This window comes from Bidens hawaiensis, unplaced genomic scaffold (assembly GCF_021521415.1).
Source record: "Bidens hawaiensis isolate Kalapana, Puna unplaced genomic scaffold, B.hawaiensis_p1.1 tig00001336_1, whole genome shotgun sequence".
Taxonomy (NCBI): domain Eukaryota; kingdom Viridiplantae; phylum Streptophyta; class Magnoliopsida; order Asterales; family Asteraceae; genus Bidens; species Bidens hawaiensis.
The window spans coordinates 3,733,923-3,755,183 of NW_027491075.1; positions in this window are offsets into that span (position 1 = coordinate 3,733,923).

A 21,261-nucleotide genomic window follows, 5' to 3' on the forward strand; every position below is an offset into this window, starting at 1 on the left:
TCACTCTGTTTTCTAAACATTAATTATCCAAATGAATAAATCCTCAAAAACTGAAAGAACAGACATGCATACAATGAAATATCACTATTAAAATTTAAACATAAAATTTGTGTTTAGTGAATGAAGACAATAACATAATAGATTCTTCACTATGTAACTAAATCAGAAACATCAAACAATCAACACTTCAAATTTCAAAAACTTCATCTTTCTCCGTGTTTGATGTCTTATACCACCTTAATATTTTAAACAACGCTACTTTTCAATAAGTTCAATAAAAAACAATAGTTTTCTTCTTATTTACAATGGTTTTAGAGTATTTTCTATTTAAAATGGTGGATTACATCTTATTCAACGGTTGACCTTCACACAATTGTAAAACAATTTTATGACCGGTGTTAATAGATGTTTTTACAATAGTGACTAATAAGATGGTTAAGGTGTGAAATAGGAGTTAAATGGTTCAAAACTTATCTAGTGCAACATTCAGTCTTTAAAATTTGATTTTTCTACTAACTAATAATATAGAAATACTTTGTATAAATTTTTTTTTAAGGGAGAGCATAATGTAACAATATCATTACGATTGATTCGAATCATCAATCACAAACGTAAAATGAATGATTTTCTTCCTATTTCAGTTTTTTTTTTCTTCTTAACTGTGATTTTATTTTCATTTAAATACACATTAAATGTATTACAAAATAGAAATAATAAATAATTACCTAACAAGCCAGATTATGCCATTTTTTTAAGTTTCAGTCTCGTCTCTTATATAACTTTTCTGCTGGTGGTGTGGTCGCTCATTTTTCCATTGATGAGTGGTGAGAGAAGAGGATGGAAATGGTGGTTATAGTGGTCGATAATGGTTGCGGTGGCTAACAATGGTTGCATCGGATCGGGATGAAAGAAAATGAAGAAGGAAGCTGAAGATGGCGGGGGCAAGCTAGTTTTACTGTTGTTAACCAAAATTAAGTTCCACATGTTACTAAATAATAAACAAAATAAAAAGAGCGTTTGCTCATTAACTTTGAAAGATTGACGGGTTACTGAATTCCATTAAAATGACAACCCTTGTAAAGCCTTAATGTTGCGAATACAAAAAGTGATAAAAACAATAATATAAAGGTGTGTTGGTTCATATTATTCTCAACTATCATCTTTTGATCGTTGTCGGATCCAACTAAAGAATTGGCAGATAACGATCCCAACTTATATCATATTTGTAACAACTCGGTTTTTTCATATAATATATCAATACCAATACCCAACCCGCTTTCGTTTTCGTTTTCGGCTAATGTTAATCAATAGAATATCACATTTATCGAGTTAATATTATTATTTATCAGATATATTTAATCTACCTGTAATAACTTTCAATGATATATACATTTTACCCTTAAAGCTAAGTTCTAAACCTTTTTGTATCCAACCAAAAACTTGAAGGACCATATTGCAAATTTGATTAATAATTATATTAACCCAAACCCAAACTCAAACCCAAGAAACAGGCCCATATCCAGATCCAAATCCATTCAACCCGTAACCCATATGATTCCTTGATCCTTAATCTTTGTATTTTTATTGAAATTGATCTTCCGAAATTATTTACCTACCATATGCGAATTTCACCGACACAAAAGTTTGGAAAGAAGAATCACGTAATGATATAATTTAACAAAATAACGATAACCGTCATAGGGCCTTGGTATTATGCTATTACAGATGATCAAAATTCAATTAAAATCATCTGCACCTTCCTCTTATCATTGCGAAGCATAACCCAAACTTAATTACACTATACGAAGCTGTCCAGTCTCCTAACGTGATCAACTTAGGCCGTCGGCTTTAGTCCGGCCGCCAGCTTTAGTTCGGCCGCTTGCCATCAATTCGTTATAGGTAAAGGAAATTGTTGCATGCTTTAGACTCGACCCTGTTCCAAAAATCAATAGCCCTAACGTTGATTAAACAAACTCATATCAGATTGTTCAATTGTAGATCTAAGGTTTCAAATTTAATTGGGGATTAATCTAGGTTCTACATATAATTTAATGGTTTCAATCTTTAAACAAGTGAGCCACTGGCCCAGATGGTCGGTGCACTATTCGTTAAAACGTTGGGAGGGATGGTGCGCGTGTTAAACTTCGGTCAAAACCGGTTTTGATGATTTTATTTTTTATTTTTGTTTTAATTGTTTTTAAGTTTCATAACTAATAGCAATGACAAATAAACATAAATTTTGCAAAACCAACACGTCTAGCTTGACGTAGTTTGTTGTTTAACAACCTTATGAATCTTTCATGTATATATTGTTTTTAAATAAAAATGTATAATAAATATAAATACTAATAAACATGTTTAGTATATATTTATCACTCCTTCGTAAACTAATTTTCGTCAAGGATTTAAAATACATATTCATCTAAACATTATTATTATAATTATTAAATTTATATAAATATTATTATTATATATTATAATTATATATTAAATATTTATATATTGTATTGTATTTATTCAAATATTACAAGTATATCTCATATTATATTTAAATTAAATTAAATTATTTTATTTTTATATTTAGTTATATTTATATTATATCAAGTACAATTAATGGGGTTTTATGAATAATAATACTAATAATATTATAAACAAATAATGACAACAACAATGATTTTTCAACAATAATAATAACAATAAAACTTAATTGTTCAATCAATAACATAGTAAGCACAAACATAAAATCACATCGAAACCCTAATTTACTGTACGTTTCATGTCATATATTATTAACCCATAATATTATATTATTTCCCGAAGGGTTTAGCATTCTTGCATCATTCTCACTTGTATTTTGTGCATCTAATCAGGTGAGTAATCACTCCCCTATTGTACTTCTTTTCAAATGTTTTGGGGACTTACGCGTACCTATTATTAAGTTTACATTTTATTATACTCTCAAAATGCAAACTGTTAATTTTTGTGTTGTGTATCAATTGAATAACTATTTGCTACTTGTTGTTTGTTTTTGTGTTTATTTATCGCATTCGGAGAGGTTCATCATTTATCATTGTAATCAAATTATGTCGTAGTGGCCAGCGTACGATCACATGCCATTGGTTTCACCGACAACTAAACTATTCAATCATGGTAATCAACGCCCGATTCGCATGGTTTGCAAATATTTACATGCTATGATTTTATTATTTATACTCACGAATAATAGTATTGTGGTTTTTCTTATATTATTATTGTTACTGTCAAAACTTGTGATTTTCTCACTCAACCTTGTGTTGACAAACCGTTTCTATTTTTACGCATTTGTAGGTTGGATTGTCTATCAAGGTGAAGAATATTTAGTGATGACCTTTAGGATAAAAAATGTATACAAGATGGTTTAGATTTGTTTTGTAATATTCTATGAATTGATGTACTCGTCTGTAAATTGTTTATCTGAAAAAATTAAATAGATATAGCCATATATTAATTGGCATGATAGTACATTGTGAGCTGTGAACAATCAATTCGTGCCCCGACATTTTTGCCTTAGGTTGGGTATGACATATTGGTATCAGAGCCGAATGTTTAAGATAGGTCGTTAGTGGTGCCCTAGTAACATGCTTAGGACCCCATACGTGGTTATTTGTTTACCTTATGTGTTATATTTATTTTTTTGCAACTTATATATTTACTTGCTTATTTTATTGTTAAATTAAATGCTTATTTATAATGTTTTGCACACACAACTCCGAGACTATGTCTCACTCTCAAAATATTTTTATAACTCCGAGGCAATGCCTCATTCTCAAAATATTTTCATTTTAATTTTAGTTGATTGTTTTCATTGTCTGGAAATTCCTTAAGAATTTCCTAGTTTTTGTTTTTACTCTTTTTCACTTAAAGCTAAATAGTGTGACAAGATTCCCAGGCAAAGTGAAAATTGTCATACAACCGACACTATAAGTGGTTAACGTAATCGGCAAGCGATTACATTTTTCATTGTGTTTTAATACTTTTAAATTGTAGAGTCGAGTGGAAAACCCATGGGACGCCATGGACATGACAACTGTTCATTTTTACAATTCGTTATATTTGCGAAATTTTGTTGGAGTATTTTTATTCGTGATGATACACGAGATGCTTCAACTACTCATGTTTGAATTTGTTTGTTCGTTATTTAGTTGGGTTGGTTAAAATACCATGTAACGCTAATGGGCCGACAAACTTAATTGTATTGTTGATATGTTATTTATCTGGACCAATAAAATGCCATGGACAAGCTCATGGAAAGCCCAACTAACACATTCATTTTGTTTGGTATATTAACAAGTTGGGAGAATAAAATGCCATGGAAAGCTCATGGGATACCTAACACACTGAAGACCATTCGTTATTTGTTTATTTGTTTGTATATTTGATTTCATTTGAAACAATCTATGATTTGATTTAATTACTCAATTACTCAATCACATTTGAATCAATATTTATTGATTCGATCTATTCACATACTCAAAAACATTTTAATTCTCATGATTGGACACAAATCATTCCTTCATCAGGACTCAATTATAACAAGCCGATATAAAATATTTATATTCTTTCATTGGATTGGTTTTTCACATATTCATCTTATCACATTCACAAGTTATCTAGAAACAACTAACATATTATTTAGGTTTGTCTCAGACACATCTCATCCAATTATTAAACAATCAAATAATTTCAATATCATTATTACACAGTTTATTAAACAAATGGTTTTCTCATACTCATGATATCACATATTCAACTATTAAACTTGTAAGATCATGATCCTCATCATGCATAACATCATATACGTGTATAAACGATATGATACAGATCGAATAAAATATATTTACTATACTACATGATATAGCGGAATTATATAAAAAAGGAATTACAACACAATCACTCGTAGGATTCAATATATAGATATAACAATGAGAGTACAAATCTGATCAAAATGTTAATTGTTACAAGATTAAACATGAAAGTCCTATTTATACTAGCTACAGTGCTAGCGGATAAGGCTAGTCACCGTATAATCTTATACGGACGTATAAGCTTATACGCCACTACCTTATGCGCTACAATTTACATATTTTTCAGATAATGACAACGTCTCATTTTGTCGATGGAAGTGGAAACCAGCTGGAAACTAGCAGCATAGGAAACAACCCTAGTGATGATTCAAGGAGTCTCCAAAATAGTGATGCAGAAATTGTCACTTCTCAAGTATAGTAATCTTTGGTTCCAAGTGATAGGGTAAATTATGTTAAGTCTATTTGTTGGTTTATTTGCATTAAGAATATATATCAACTTATTAGACAAAAAATAGCCCCTTACAGTAATACGAATGACACTATTAACCCACTAGACCTAGCATTAGACATTAATGCTCTAACGAACTCCCCCTTGGATATTGCTAGGTCTTCAATCCATACCAAAAACTCTCATTCGATATTTCTTCCTTGCTTCCTCAAACGATGACTTTGTAGATCCTTGTTGAGATATAGGCCTGGACACACCCATGTTTTTATATTGAAATCTAAGAAGCCTCCATAACTCGATCTTTAAGCTTAGCTTCCAATTTAGCTTCAAACTTCTCTTGCTCTTCACTAACCGCCCTCCTATTGGTCTCCCATGCTCTACCAGAATGTATTTTCTTTTCAAATCATAAGTCCACAACCTTTTGAAACTGGTTGGCTTGAGTCTTTACTTTCTCGTCATTACACTGAATCTTGTCCTCATGCAGTATCTCAGTATCTTTCTACGAACAATTTATCAACCACATTGGATCATATACTCTAATCACATCATATTTTTCATTCCCACGAGCCAAATATATGCTCGCTTCACCAGTCAACGCCAAATAAGACCAACAAATGAAGTAAGGATGAAAATCCTGTTCCATTTGGTACAACGGTATAATGTGAAGTGAATCTGGCCTTGTATACCTCAAAGTTCTAATCAGTTCCTCTTCTGGATTTTTACTATTTATCGATTTGAACACCCTAGGTAACTGAGGTGTCCACTTCTTGAAACCACGTTTAGCTTCTCGCACCATAAACTCCCAGATCAAGTTCATCGGACCAATCTGCGGTTTATACAGCAAATCATAATGGATACAGATATCGTACGCATCAAACCACGACAAAATTTTCAATTCCATCAAATTATTGAAGTATTGTACTCCAAATAATCTATGAATTCCAATCTTCTTGATTTTACTCAGATACGCAATACTCAAACATTTTCCCATTGCCGTATCTTTTTCAGTCTTCTTATAATATTTGACAGGATTTTTGTAAATTTGCTTTGGAATATCAACATGGTCAGGAAACCAACTCTTTATCTCTTCTTCACTGAACTTTTTAGCTTGTTTGTTTGGATTTGGTTCCATATTTATCTCTTCATCAAACACTTCATCAAAATTATCAAACTCTTCTTGTTCACCAATGTACTTGACAGCTTCTGGTTTATCCATAAACTCGACATCAGAATTCAACAAATCAACATCAATATCGGGTTCAGGAATATCTTTCTCTAAGTCAAACATCAAATCATCCATAGATACTTCTAACATTATTTCCAAGGAAGATTTATCAACTGGGATCTCCCCCTCTTCTAGATCATCTTCCATATTTGTAACACAGAAATTAGAAGTAATCAATTCTTCTAACTCCTCCACGGATTTATCAGTCATTGCACTTTTAGATTTTGACTCTTGTTGTGGATCATCTTTTTGAACATCACCACCAACAGACTCAAATTTCTTATCAGACTTGCCAGCAACCGAACCAGCGCTACCTTGCGGTGTGTCATCATCATCCAAATCATCAAAATCATCATGATCAGAGTCACCAAAATCTAACATTTCCTCATCTTTTTAATCCTCTTCTTCTTTCTCAACAACATTTACATCATCTTCAACAAGAATTTGTTGTTCAACAGTTTCAACAATTGGCTCAGTATTTGGTACATCCATATGACTAGACTCACCAGCTTGCACAGAAGCTTCAACCACGTTTTCAATAATAAGCTCTTCGTTTTAGATTTTCCTTTATCAGTAGCCTTTTTCCAAGTCATATTCTACACGGAAAGATGCCTTAGCTACACCAATATCACCACCATACGCTCTTTCAATACACGGTGTTTCCAACTTCAGCTCTATCAACCTCAGAGTTTAAACATATACCCATATTCTGCTCAATTATAACAAAATATTTCATGTGTTTTACTAGAAAATCATCAAAGAATTTCGTTTATCGTTCACTTTCGTCCAACCTCTTCTTGATTTCAATGTTATCGGCTTGTAGACGAACATTTTCATTAACAAGACTATTTATTCTCACATCTTGATTTGCAACCCTTTCTTTCAACAACTCGACATCTTCTTTTGGAGGTCCATCAATCTGCAAAAAAACATCAGAAAATGACTGTTGCGAGGCTTTAGGATAAGATGTTTGAGAAACTTTGGATCAACTTTCGGTATTTCTTGATGTACAAACTCATCAACTTTTGGTGTAAACTTTAGAGTCTTCCATAAATGATCAATGGCATTGTCACACCCCGACCAAAGGCGGCGGAACATGCCGAGGTGCAACGGATTGCCCATGAACACATGACACTATTTAAGGCGACAATATTTAAACAACTCATTTAATTTCACAAAAAAAAAATTTCACATAACATACTTGTTCATACGATATCATAACAACATATAGCAAATAAATATATTGTTCAACTTGCTAATATCCTAACGGTCTTCATTACGTTTTTCTCCAAACTTCTCAATCAACCTAACGTCAAACCTGTAACATTGCATAAAATAAAATTTATCAACACAAAGGTTGGTAAGCAATTCATAGTTTTTGACTAATATGTATATAATAAGAAATGCCACAACTTGTATATGAAACAATAAATAATATTAATTATTTGGATAAAATGAAATCGCTAATAAGAATACATTAGCGACACCGTCTATAAGAGAATACCAAATAGATTCGGATTTTATATGAAATCGTTAATAAGAATACATTAACGACACCTTGCTATAAGAGAATACCAAATAGCAAAGGTTGTATGAATCAACCCTCCAAAAGCGGTAAACACATTAGTATATAAGCATGTAAACATAGAACACCAAATCGAGCATTTATTTAAGTAAGGTATACAATAAAGTTTGTGGTTCAAGACTCAAGTATAAAACATTTAGCTTGAAAAAGTATGCAATATCATACCCAAAACGAAAGATGGAAAACGGGGTATGAAAATACTCACGTTCAAGTTATAAACTTGAAAGATTGATGATTTAGAGATTAACCAGAACGACGAGTTTACCCAAAAAAGCCTAAAAGAAAAGAAGTCCTATATTAGGAAAGTTGTCTTGAAAGTCTTCAAGTAAAAATAAATAATGAGAAATGCAAACAATTAAAGTTTTAAGTTAAAAATGTAAATTTTAAGGAAATTATACCAATAGTCCTTTAAAATATAAGTTTGCTCGAAACCGGGTTAAAGTATCTGATGTGTTGTAAAACACACTTACTTTCCGTATGGTTTTATCATGTTTTTCATGCTTAATTATTTGATTAATGAGAGTTATGGGTGGTTTTTGCATAATTTTGCAAACATTAAATGTTAATTGTAGGTTATGAAAGTTGATGGAAAAAAGAGTTAAGTTTGAAGACTTTAGGGGCTTATTTGATCAAGTTTAAAGACTACAACTCAAGGCCCGACCCAAGCACAAGATCCAAGCCTTTAAAGTATCATTATTATATAATATATGAAAAAAAATACCCTAGCAGCTCAAAAGAAAATCCCGATCGGAAAAGATAAAAAGAAAGAAAAAGTTGGTGTTTATTTGGGGGAATTGGTCGGCTAGGTTGTTTTGGCTTAATTTGATTTGTGTGGCTGTGTTTGCTCCTTACGTGAGCTGCTCAACATACAACAACAATAATAATATAAAGAGTAAATCAAAACCGGCAGAATTTGGCAGCTAGGTTCCGATCGGCAGAATTTGGCAGCTAGGTTCCGATCGGCAGAATTTGGCAGCTAGGTTCCGATCGGCAGAATTTGGCAGCAAAGGAGAAGGGAAAACAATTGTGAGTTTTTTTGAAGCTAAGGAGAAAGAAGGCAGACAAGGGCGTTTCGGTACCGCAGCACAGGGTCGTTTCTCATCCATAAACTCAGCCATAATATTAAGTATTACTCTATAAACTTTGTGTTTTTGTTCAAGATACTTAACTAGTTGATTTGATCTTTTATGTTGGTTTGTTTTGCAATTAACTTAAAGATTGACTTGTGTTTGATTGAGATTGATTCTTGAATGAGTTTATTTATGTTTATGTTGAGTTTTATGATGTTTAAATCAATTGTTTGCTGCTGTCCAAAAATAATGTTTAGCTAAACTTGTTAGTTCTACCAGGTTAGATGATTATTGTTAGGTTTTAGCAAGTAATATGGATTGTTTATTATCATGGCTTGAATTGTTAATGAAAAGTTTGGTTTAACATTGAATTAGGTTGTGTTTAGTGGCTGTGAATTTATTAATTATACTCATATACCTCTTGCCTTGATTGATTGAATCGGTTTTGATTGATTGATGCTTGTTAGAACTCTTTACTTGGTGTTTAGGGTTTGTTTGCAGGGTGATCAACCTTAGGGTTTAAGTGAGTGTTTTAATTGAATATAATCAGCGGGTGAACACCTTCTCAGAGACCGAGAGGTGATAGGAAGTAAGGTCGTCTTATAGCTTTTACTTGTTAGGATTAAGATCGCGCGAGAGCGGGTTTGGTTCTTGTCGGGTTTGGGTTTTGAGCGATTAGTTGATCTAGTTTAATTTAAACTAAATTGTTCTTCTATCCTTGGTTGCGTAGTATTCGTCTCCATTAGGGTAGTGTATCGGTGAGATCGAGAGGAGAGTCGGCATTAGAGCACGTTAACAATTCGTCACCCAGTTTGTTCTTAAAATCAACCAAGTGTAGGTTAGGGTTTGTTAGTGAGACCGAGAGGTAATCTAGCTTCCCGAGTGAACCTTAGTTGCGTCATCCTTAGGAACCGGTGTCATGAGATTCTACAATCCATTAGCTTATTACACCTTCAATAGGATTCTTACCTAGGTAGACGTTTTTCCCATTAATAAAACTTATTTTCACAGTTTCGTCTAGTTTTCTTAATTTAAGTCTTTTAAGTTAATTTAAGTCAGGTTAAGTAGTTAATAATATAAAAATCAATTTAAAAATATATTATTCTTAGGTGAGTCTTATTTAGGGTTAAGTATTAGATACGTTTATTAGATACGTTTTCATGTGTCCTTGTGTTCGACACTCGGACTTCCTTAGTTCTATACTATTAGTGATCGGTACACTTGCCGGTTTTGTGTGGCTTCTTTAGGAATTTCGATTAACAAATTTAAAGCTTAGTTGTGAAAGCATCGTTATACACACATCAAGTTTTTGGCGCCGTTGCCGGGGACACGGTCAGAGGCGTATTAAGAACGACTCGAGTTAGGAATTACCTTGTTTACTACTTGTTTTTCTTATTTGTTTTGTTAGTTAGTTTAAAATAGTTTAGCTAATTTTAGTTTATTTTGTTTATTTTAATAGTTGTATGCGACGTACTCGATCTCTAGGACCACAAGAAACCGAAGGATTTTCCGAACCAGAGAGAGAGCTTCGTGAGAGAAGTCGTACAAAACTGTCTTCCAGTTCATCCATGCCCGTTGGTAATACATTCTCTTCTCCCACTTTTTCTGAACCCGTCATTAGGGATAGGATTATGGGCGACGCGAATCCACCACCGAGGAGGACAGTTGCATACCGGGCCCGTCCGGTCGATGCTGGCGCGAGATCCAGCATTGCTCCACCAGCTATCGGAGTTTTCACGACTTGGCAGATTCCATCTAATATTTTGAACACGATTGCTCATTCTACTCAATTTCACGGGTTGCTCCATGAGAACCCACATGCTCATCTCACTCGCATTACACGAATTTGCGACACGTTTTATCTTGCCGGCGTATCTGAAGACGCCATCAAACTCCGAATCTTTCCTTTCTCACTCGTCGATCATGCGAGTCTGTGGCTTGAGTCCCTCCCACAGGGATCCATTGCTACTTGGGCTGCCATGAAGACCCAATTTCTAGAAAAATACTATCCTCCGGCTAAGGCCGCTCGTTTGCGCAACAAGATTCATTCATTTCAGATGGAGGGCACCGAGAGCTTCTACGAGGTGTGGGAGAGGTTTAAAAATCTACTTGCTTTATGTCCGAACCACGAACTAAAAGACTGGGTAGTTGTTGAGAAATTCTATAACGGAGTGACGTACGCGACTCAGAGTATGCTTGACACTGCTGCGGGAGGCAACTTATTGACGACAAAGGATACATAGTGCATTGCCTTGTTTAACGGTTTAGCCATGAGTGGATACCAGTGACCACCAGCTAAGAATACCAAGACCGTCGACTCCTTATCACACGGCATGCATTCGGTCGACATGAGCACTGCACTTGCAGCGCAGGTTGAGGCGTTGGAAAAGATCGTGAAGGACTTGCAGGTGAAAAGTAAGTTATGCGAGATCTGTAGAGGGGGCATGATACCGTTCAGTGCCCCGTAGGTTACAAGGAGGAGGCAGTCGACTTCGTTAATAATCCAAACCGAAATCAAAACTCTTTGAATTCTTATAATTCGGGGTGGAGGGGTAACCAAAATTCCAACTGGAGGAACGGAAATCAGTCCGGCTTCCAGTAACGTCAGAGCCTATTGCAGGATTCCGATAAGGGAACGAATAGTGGGGAGAAGAAGCCCACGTTAGAGGAGATGATGGCACAGCAGAAACAGATGCTGTCGCAACTTATGACTCGAGAGGACTCCCGTCACAAAGAGACTCAAGAAAAATTCCTGGAGCACGAGTCATTCATGAGAAATTAAGGAGCGTCAATTCAAAATTTTGAGCGGTCTAAATGAGAGCTCGCCAGGTACACTTCCAAGTAACACTGAACATAATCCGAAGGCGTTCGCGAAAGCTGTGACGACGAGGAGCGGTGCAGGGGCACGTAGCGAGCTCGTGATTCAGGAAGCGACGAGAGGAGTCGTTAACGAACCTGCGGTAGATGTAGAGGAGCATGTACACGAGGAGATTCAGTTGGAGTCTCCACCGGCCAAGGTGCATTAGAGGCATAGCCCCGGAAGTACATTACAGGCCGAGAACCAACCATTACCCAGCACACCACCAAGAGTCTACAAACCTAGACTCCATACCCCGGGAGAGTCCGTAGGGATAGAGATGAGGAGCAGAAATCCAAATTTCTTGATCTTCTGAAGCAACTTCATCTTAATATTCCATTCCTTGAGGCACTTACGCAAATGCCCAAATATGCAATGTTCCTGAAGGATATTCTTTCGAACAAAGAGAAGTTAGCCGAAGTCTCTTCCATTCCTCTGAGTGTTGGTTGCTTTGCAGTCTTCTAGAGAAAGTTACCAGAAAAGATGTCCGATCCTGGGAGTTTCAAGATTCCCTGTATCTTGAGTGATAATACGGTTGTTCATGCACTGGCAGATCTTGGTTCCAGTATTAATCTCGTGCCGTATTCCGTGTATCGCAAGTTGGGTCTAGGCGAACCTAGGCCTACTCGTATGAGTATCCATCTTGCTGATCGTTCTGTGAAATCCCCCCGAGGGGTGGTCGAGAACATGCTTGTTCGTGACGACAAGTTCATCTTCCCGGTGGACTTTATCATCCTGGACATGAACGATGACAATAGTGTCCCACTTATCTTGGGCCAACCATTCATTGCCACTGCACAGGCGTTGATCGACGTCTGCGAGGGTAAATTAATCTTAAGAGTTGGGGATGAGCACGTCACCTTTGACGTTAGACAGTCACTGAAACACCCCAAGTTTGATGATGACTCCTTATATGTCACACCCGGCCCTGAGCGGCGGAAACAGCCGGGCGCGCGCGAGTGGGGATTGATAATTAAGCACGGGCCATTGCAAACATTCAAAGATTTTCATTGCGTAAGAAATGTTTAATACATTACATTGTTTAAAAGTTACATAAAAACATCCAAGTATAAAACTGAAGATTTCCTCGCCATATCCCCTTGCGCGGCGGGTAACCGTGCGCATCGAGGGGATAAAACCAAAATCTTCCAAAAAGCTTGTTTTAGATGTTCAGCGTGTGGTGCTCTAAGTGTGACTCCATGCGCTACCTAGTTATCTCCTGAAAGACACGTAAAAACATTTGAATCAGTATAAACTGAGTGAGTTCACAAGTTTTAGTAACTTGATAAATCGTATTGCATCATAATCATTCTGAAACATAATTCTGTTAGCCTCATTAAAACACATGCTTGGTAAAACATAGCTCTATCAATATATTCTGGTAAAATCGTTCCGCGGGTTACGCGCGAACATTTCTGGGAACTGTGCTCGTCTATGCAAAGTGGCGCTGCCACTACGAGCTAAACATAAGTAATACCGTCCCGCGGGTTACGCGCGAACGTTTCAGGAAAATGTGCTCGTCCATGCAAAGTGGCGCTGCCACTACGAGCTAAAACAATGTAATATCGTCCCGCGGGTTACGCGCGGACACTTCTGAAAAACCGTGCTCGTCTATGCAAAGTGGCGCTGCCACTACGAGCTAAAATAACATATTACCGTCCCGCGGGTTACGCGCGGACGTTGTGCCGGAAAACAAGGCGCTCGTCCATGCAAAGAGGCGCGACCCCTACGAGCGGGTTCAAACCCATAGTACTGCCCCATGACCATACTAGGCACTCGTCCATGCAAAGAGGTGCGACCCCTACGAGTGGGTGGATCAAACCAGCAGTCCCTACCCTTAGAGTTCCAATGGTAAAGTGATCACTTACTCGAGTTCTAGCGCACATACATCGAAAACCTTAGATAACCGTTTGCATTACTCATCATGAAACATAACATAAACACATAATCGCTTGCATAGCTTGTAAGTATACCATGATAAAACATTATTTAAGTACGTGTCCCTCGCCCCGAAAACAGTTTAAAAATAGTGAAAACAGTGAAAATAGGGGCTGTGAGACTCACCTGTGGTTCTTGTTATGGAATTAATCGAGATTCGGGTTTTCTTGGTGTTGGCCTCGGAATCGAAGGTCTAGAATACGATTAAATAACAAATATGTATATTAAGATCAAGATATATGGGTCGGAAAGTAGATCTCAAGGTTATAATCTCGGCTTACCTTGTAACAGGAACGGAATTGAAAATCAAAATAGATGCTTGGGAGATGATTCAGGGCAGATTTGCAGTTTTAAGAGAGAAGTTTGAAGTGTGTTGAGTGATAATTTTAGGTTACATATTTATAGGCAAATTCAATGGAACACAATCCCTTGATTTAGGGGATTGTAATCTTTTCATATCTAGGTGTGATGATGATAAAGTATGGAAAGTATTATTATTTATTCAAAAGTGGAGGAGTGGGTGAAAGATTCTGATTTTTGCAGGACATGCAGGTCTGTGGTTGGTGAAAGTAGGGTGGCTGATAGTTGACTGTTCATGCTACAGTGTGCTTTTGCCAGTGCACAGTAAAAAGTAGAAATTTTCTGAAACACGTTACTGTTTTCTTTTGGGCGGGAACAATTTCCGTAAATCTGAACATTTTGACTAAGTGTTCTGCGCGTATAACTTGGTGCGCATAGCTTTCTGCGTGTAGAACATTTCTTTGCTGCGGGTAGGTGCGTAACCTTCTCGCAGTTAGGGACATTTGAGTTTCATTTGTAGATTCTCCAGGTGGTCTTGGTATTTCAACATAGTGATCAGTCATGTTGAAGTCAATTCCATCCTGGAGCTTCAGACAAACTAGCTCTCAATGTTCCCGCCATGCGGGGAGGTTAGTTCCCTTCCGCACGCGCATAAACGATTTAGGGTGCACCCGCCTTAGCATCATGCGTGACGGTCAACCCATTAGACAACGTTAAGTTACATGAAAACATAAAGCCAAAACATTCACGCATGGCGCATATAACATATGCCCACGCTGGTTCTTAACATGGTGCGCTCGCGCATGGCGCATATAACATGCACGCGCTGACTAACATGGCGCGCTCGCGCAGGGCAAACAAATGCCCGCGCTGATTCTAACATATGCTCGCGCCGGGCGCACATAATGTGCCCGCGCTGATTCTTAACATAGCGCGCTCGCGCAGGGCGCACATAACAAATGCACGCGCTGACTAACATGGCGCGCATAATATTTACAATCACCTAATTATTAGGTTGATTACTTAGTTTAAGGGATTGGGGAATTTACCGGGTGTCACATTCTCCCCTCGTTAAACGAATTTCGTCCCGAAATTTAGGAGACGTTGCTGGCAGAAGCCATGTTCTGAAAGAGGTGTGGGTATTTCATGCGCATCTGATCTTCTCTTTCCCAAGTGAATTCAGGCCCACGCCTTGAGTTCCATTGAACTTTTACCAACTTGATTCTGCTTCTGCGCAACCTTTGTTCTTTCCAATCGGTTACTGCTATAGGTTCTTCTACGAAGTGCAGCTGTTTGTCAATATGAATTTCTTCCATCGGTATAATCAACGTTTCGTCAGATAAACATTTCTTGAGGTTGGATACATGAAACGTATCATGAACTCCACTGAGTTCGGCGGGTAGACGGAGTTTATAAGCAACTGGACCGATCCTCTCCAGGATCTCAAAAGGTCCAATGTAGCGCGGATTTAGCTTTCCTCGCTTACCGAAACGGGGGACTCCCTTCCATGGAGAGACTTTCAAAAGTACTTTATCCCCTACTTGAAACTCCAACGGTTTCCTTCTCATATCAGCATAACTTTTCTGTCTGTCGCGTGCTGCCTTAAGGCGATCCCTTATCTGAAAAATCTTGTCTGTTGTTTCTTGGATCACTTCTGGACCAGTCATTTGCTTGTCGCCCATTTCAGCCCAACACAGTGGGGATCTACACTTGCGCCCATATAAAGCTTCGAACGGCGCAGCCTTAATGCTTGTGTGATAACTGTTATTGTAAGAAAATTCAACCAACGGGAGGTGGGTATCCCAACTACCTCCAAAATCGATCGCGCACGCGCGCAGCATATCTTCCAATGTCTGGATCGTTCGTTCGCTTTGTCCATCCGTTTGAGGATGATAAGCCGTACTCATGTCCAGTCGAGTACCTAACCCCTCTTGTAATGATCTCCAAAACCTTGAGGTGAACCGACTATCTCTATCAGAAATGATGGACACTGGGACTCCATGTTTTGAAACTACTTCTCGAATATATAGTCGGGCTAACTTTTCCATTTTATCAGTTTCTTTAATCGGCAGGAAGTGCGCTGACTTAGTTAGCCGATCTACAATAACCCATATCGTGTCATAACCCCCAGGTGTCCTTGGTAGTTTGGTGATGAAGTCCATAGAGATTTGTTCCCACTTCCACATGGGAATTTCTGGCTGCTGAAGCAACCCCGATGGTTTCTGGTATTCAGCCTTTACCTTCGAACACGTCAGGCACTTACTGACATACGTCGCGATGGCGCCTTTAAGATTGGGCCACCAATACAACATTTTAACATCTTGGTACATCTTGTCTGCGCCAGGATGTACGGAATACCGCGTCTTGTGAGCTTCGTTTAAAACTTGCTCGCGCAATCCTCCCTTGAGAGGGACCCATATGCGGTTAGCGAAATATAGATTGCCGTTCTCTTTCAGTTCCAAACTTTTAACCATACCTCCAAGGCATTCATTTTTAACAAACTCTGGTTTCAAGGCTTCTTGCTGAGCTTCTCGGATGCGAGTAGCGAGATCTGCGTGAATGGTCAATCTTAGAGCCTTGACTCGTAGCGTTTTTATTCGCTCCTTTCTGCTTAGCGCGTCTGCTACCACATTCGCTTTCCCCGGATGATACTTGATCTCGCAATCATAGTCATTCAACAATTCAACCCATCTTCGTTGCCTCATGTTTAATTCCTTCTGATCGAATATATGTTGGAGGCTCTTATGATCCGTAAAGATTACACATTTCGTACCGTAGAGGTAATGGCGCCAAATCTTTAGCGCGAAGACAACAGCTCCAAGTTCTAAATCATGCGTTGTGTAGTTCTTCTCATTGGTCTTAAGTTGGCGCGAGGCATACGCTATGACTTTGTCTCGCTGCATAAGGACACATCCAAGTCCCTGATGTGAAGCGTCGCAGTAAACAACGATGTCATCTGTCCCCTCGGGCAGAGATAGAATTGGCGCACTACATAACTTCTGCTTCAACATTTGAAACGCTGCTTCCTGGTTTTCGCCCCAAACAAACATCCTGTCTTTCTGAGTTAGCGCGGTCAGAGGTAGAGCTATCTTGGAGAAGTTCTCAATGAAGCGTCGATAGTAGCCAGCTAGCCCAAGGAATTGCCTCACCTCAGTTGAGGTTTTTGGCGCTTCCCAGTTTTCGATGGCTTTAACCTTAGAAGGATCGACGTGAATTCCTTTCTCGTTAACAACGTGACCGAGAAAGTGAACTTCTCTAAGCCAGAACTCGCACTTGGAAAACTTCGCATACAACTTTTCTTTCCTTAACAATTCCAAAATCATTCTCAGGTGTTGCTCATGCTCGGCCTTGGTTCGAGAGTAAATCAAAATATCATCTATAAACACAATCACAAACTTGTCCAAGTATGGTTTGCACACACGGTTCATCAGATCCATGAATATAGCCGGCGCATTAGTTAGCCCGAAAGGCATCACTAAGAACTCATAATGGCCATATCTGGTTCGGAAGGCTGTCTTTGGCGCGTCTTCCTCATGGACCCTAAGTTGGTGGTATCCTGACCGTAGATCTATCTTCGAATAATAACTGGATCCCTGCAACTGGTCAAATAAGTCGTCAATCCTCGGTAAGGGGTACCGATTTTTGACTGTCAGCTTGTTCAGCTCCCTGTAGTCAATACACATTCTGAACGAACCATCTTTCTTCTTTACAAACAGTACTGGAGCTCCCCAAGGTGAAAAGCTTGGGCGTATGAAACCCTTATCCAATAGTTCCTGTAACTGATTGGATAGCTCTTGCATCTCAGATGGAGCTAAGCGATAAGGCGCTCGAGCTACTGGCGCAGCTCCTGGGACCAAATCAATACGAAACTCGACTTGTCGCGGCGGCGGTAACCCGGGCAAATCTTCAGGAAAAACTTCTGGAAATTCGCGCACTACTGGTAAGTCTTCAATTCTTCGCTCATCTCCTTTCTCTACTACATGCGCCAGGAAGGCGTAGCACCCTTTCCTTAGGCACTTACGCGCCTTTAGGCACGAAATCAGTTTCGTCGCAACTCCCCTTCTTTCCCCTTGAATCATCAAAGTTTCTCCGTTCAACAGTGGAATCCGAACCTGCTTCTCATGACAAACAATCTCCGCGAGATTTTCGACCAACCAATCCATACCTACCACAATATCGAAACTTCCCAAATCTATTGGCAACAAGTTAATATTGAACTCATGACCTCCCATGACTAATACACATTGTTCAGTCCTTTCATTCGCGCATAACTGCCTACCATTGGCTAGTTCTATAGTATAAGGTTTGTCTAGCCTACTGGTTGCTAAGCCCAGGGAGTTTTTAAACTCATGGGATATAAAACTTAGGTCAGCGCCAGTATCAAATAAGACAGATGCATAATGACCGTTAAGCAAAAACGTACCGGTTACCACATTTGGCTCTTCCTTTGCTTCACCCGCGCCAATCACAAAAGCTCTCCCGCGAGCTTGGTTTCCTTTCTGTGGGCAATCCCGACTGAAGTGTCCAGGCTTCCCGCATGCGTAGCAGCTGTCGCTCGATCCAGCTTCTCTGATGCGACAATTCATCGCCTTGTGTCCTGGTCTGCCACATTTGGCGCATTCGATTTTTGTGCACTCACCATCGTGGTGGTACTTGCATTTGCTGCACCATGGGCGAGGCCCGCTGTATCCTTTCCTTGATGGTTCCGCGGCTTGAATCGCGTAAACCCTTGTGCTTTCCTGCTTCTTGGGCGGTGGTTGCTTGAAGTCTGATCCTCGGTGGGAGTTCCATTTCCTCTTGGAGTCAGAGGTTCGCTGCTCGTTCAAGCGAGCAGTCAACATACCCGCACGAACCGTATCCCTTGTAAGGGTGATGGCTCGCGCAACCGCCTCGTCAAAGGTCGGAGGTGCGGCGGCGTTGAGCGGGACTCTAACGACAGGAGGTAACCCAAAGATGTACCTCTCGATTTTCTTTTCTTCTGTGTTTGCCATGTCTGGCACCAGCTGGCAAAGCTCGTTGAAACGATTGGTGTAGGCATCGATATCCGTTCCTACCATGGTGTGGTTCCAGAATTCTTGTTGCAAGCTCTGAATTTCTGCGCGAGAGCAGAACTTTCTCATCATCATTTCTTTCAATTCTTCCCAGGTCTTGTGGAGAGCAACTTCTCTCCCCAATGTTTTCACTTGAAGCTTCCACCAAGATGAAGCTGCTTCTTGGAACATACAGGTCGCGTAAAGGACCTTCTGGTTTTCACTACATCCGCTGATGGAGAGAACTGTCTCCATCTTGTCAATCCAATTGTAGAGCCCAATGGCTCCTTCGGTGCCTTTGAACGGCCAAGGCCTACAGGCCATGAATGTTTTATAGGAGCATCCTTTGTCCAAGGCTCCTGATTCGGGTTCTGGGGTCTCGTTCTCTTGGCGACCCTGACTAGATTCGGCCTTGCTGGCCTCATGCGTTGCAATCGCCTGCGCGATTATTTCTGCGAGCTCCTCGGGTGTCATGGTAATTCCCTTGGCTCTGGTTGGAGGCATTCTTTTCATAAAAAGAAAATATAACAAACTTAGCGCATGTACTCAGAGCACATAATGTTCTTATCTCTAGACACTGTGACCCGTGTTCCTAAGTGCGTGTGTGATTTTTCTTTTGAAAATATTCTTTGAAAAATTTTTCATGCGATTCCCCAAAGGTTATAGTCTAGGTTAAAAACTTCTTTTCCTAGTTCGCTATAACCAGTGCTCTGATACCAATCTGTCACACCCGGCCCTGAGCGGCGGAAACAGCCGGGCGCGCGCGAGTGGGGATTGATAATTAAGCACGGGCCATTGCAAACATTCAAAGATTTTCATTGCGTAAGAAATGTTTAATACATTACATTGTTTAAAAGTTACATAAAAACATCCAAGTATAAAACTGAAGATTTCCTCGCCATATCCCCTTGCGCGGCGGGTAACCGTGCGCATCGAGGGGATAAAACCAAAATCTTCCAAAAAGCTTGTTTTAGATGTTCAGCGTGTGGTGCTCTAAGTGTGACTCCATGCGCTACCTAGTTATCTCCTGAAAGACACGTAAAAACATTTGAATCAGTATAAACTGAGTGAGTTCACAAGTTTTAGTAACTTGATAAATCGTATTGCATCATAATCATTCTGAAACATAATTCTGTTAGCCTCATTAAAACACATGCTTGGTAAAACATAGCTCTATCAATATATTCTGGTAAAATCGTTCCGCGGGTTACGCGCGAACATTTCTGGGAACTGTGCTCGTCTATGCAAAGTGGCGCTGCCACTACGAGCTAAACATAAGTAATACCGTCCCGCGGGTTACGCGCGAACGTTTCAGGAAAATGTGCTCGTCCATGCAAAGTGGCGCTGCCACTACGAGCTAAAACAATGTAATATCGTCCCGCGGGTTACGCGCGGACACTTCTGAAAAACCGTGCTCGTCTATGCAAAGTGGCGCTGCCACTACGAGCTAAAATAACATATTACCGTCCCGCGGGTTACGCGCGGACGTTGTGCCGGAAAACAAGGCGCTCGTCCATGCAAAGAGGCGCGACCCCTACGAGCGGGTTCAAACCCATAGTACTGCCCCATGACCATACTAGGCACTCGTCCATGCAAAGAGGTGCGACCCCTACGAGTGGGTGGATCAAACCAGCAGTCCCTACCCTTAGAGTTCCAATGGTAAAGTGATCACTTACTCGAGTTCTAGCGCACATACATCGAAAACCTTAGATAACCGTTTGCATTACTCATCATGAAACATAACATAAACACATAATCGCTTGCATAGCTTGTAAGTATACCATGATAAAACATTATTTAAGTACGTGTCCCTCGCCCCGAAAACAGTTTAAAAATAGTGAAAACAGTGAAAATAGGGGCTGTGAGACTCACCTGTGGTTCTTGTTATGGAATTAATCGAGATTCGGGTTTTCTTGGTGTTGGCCTCGGAATCGAAGGTCTAGAATACGATTAAATAACAAATA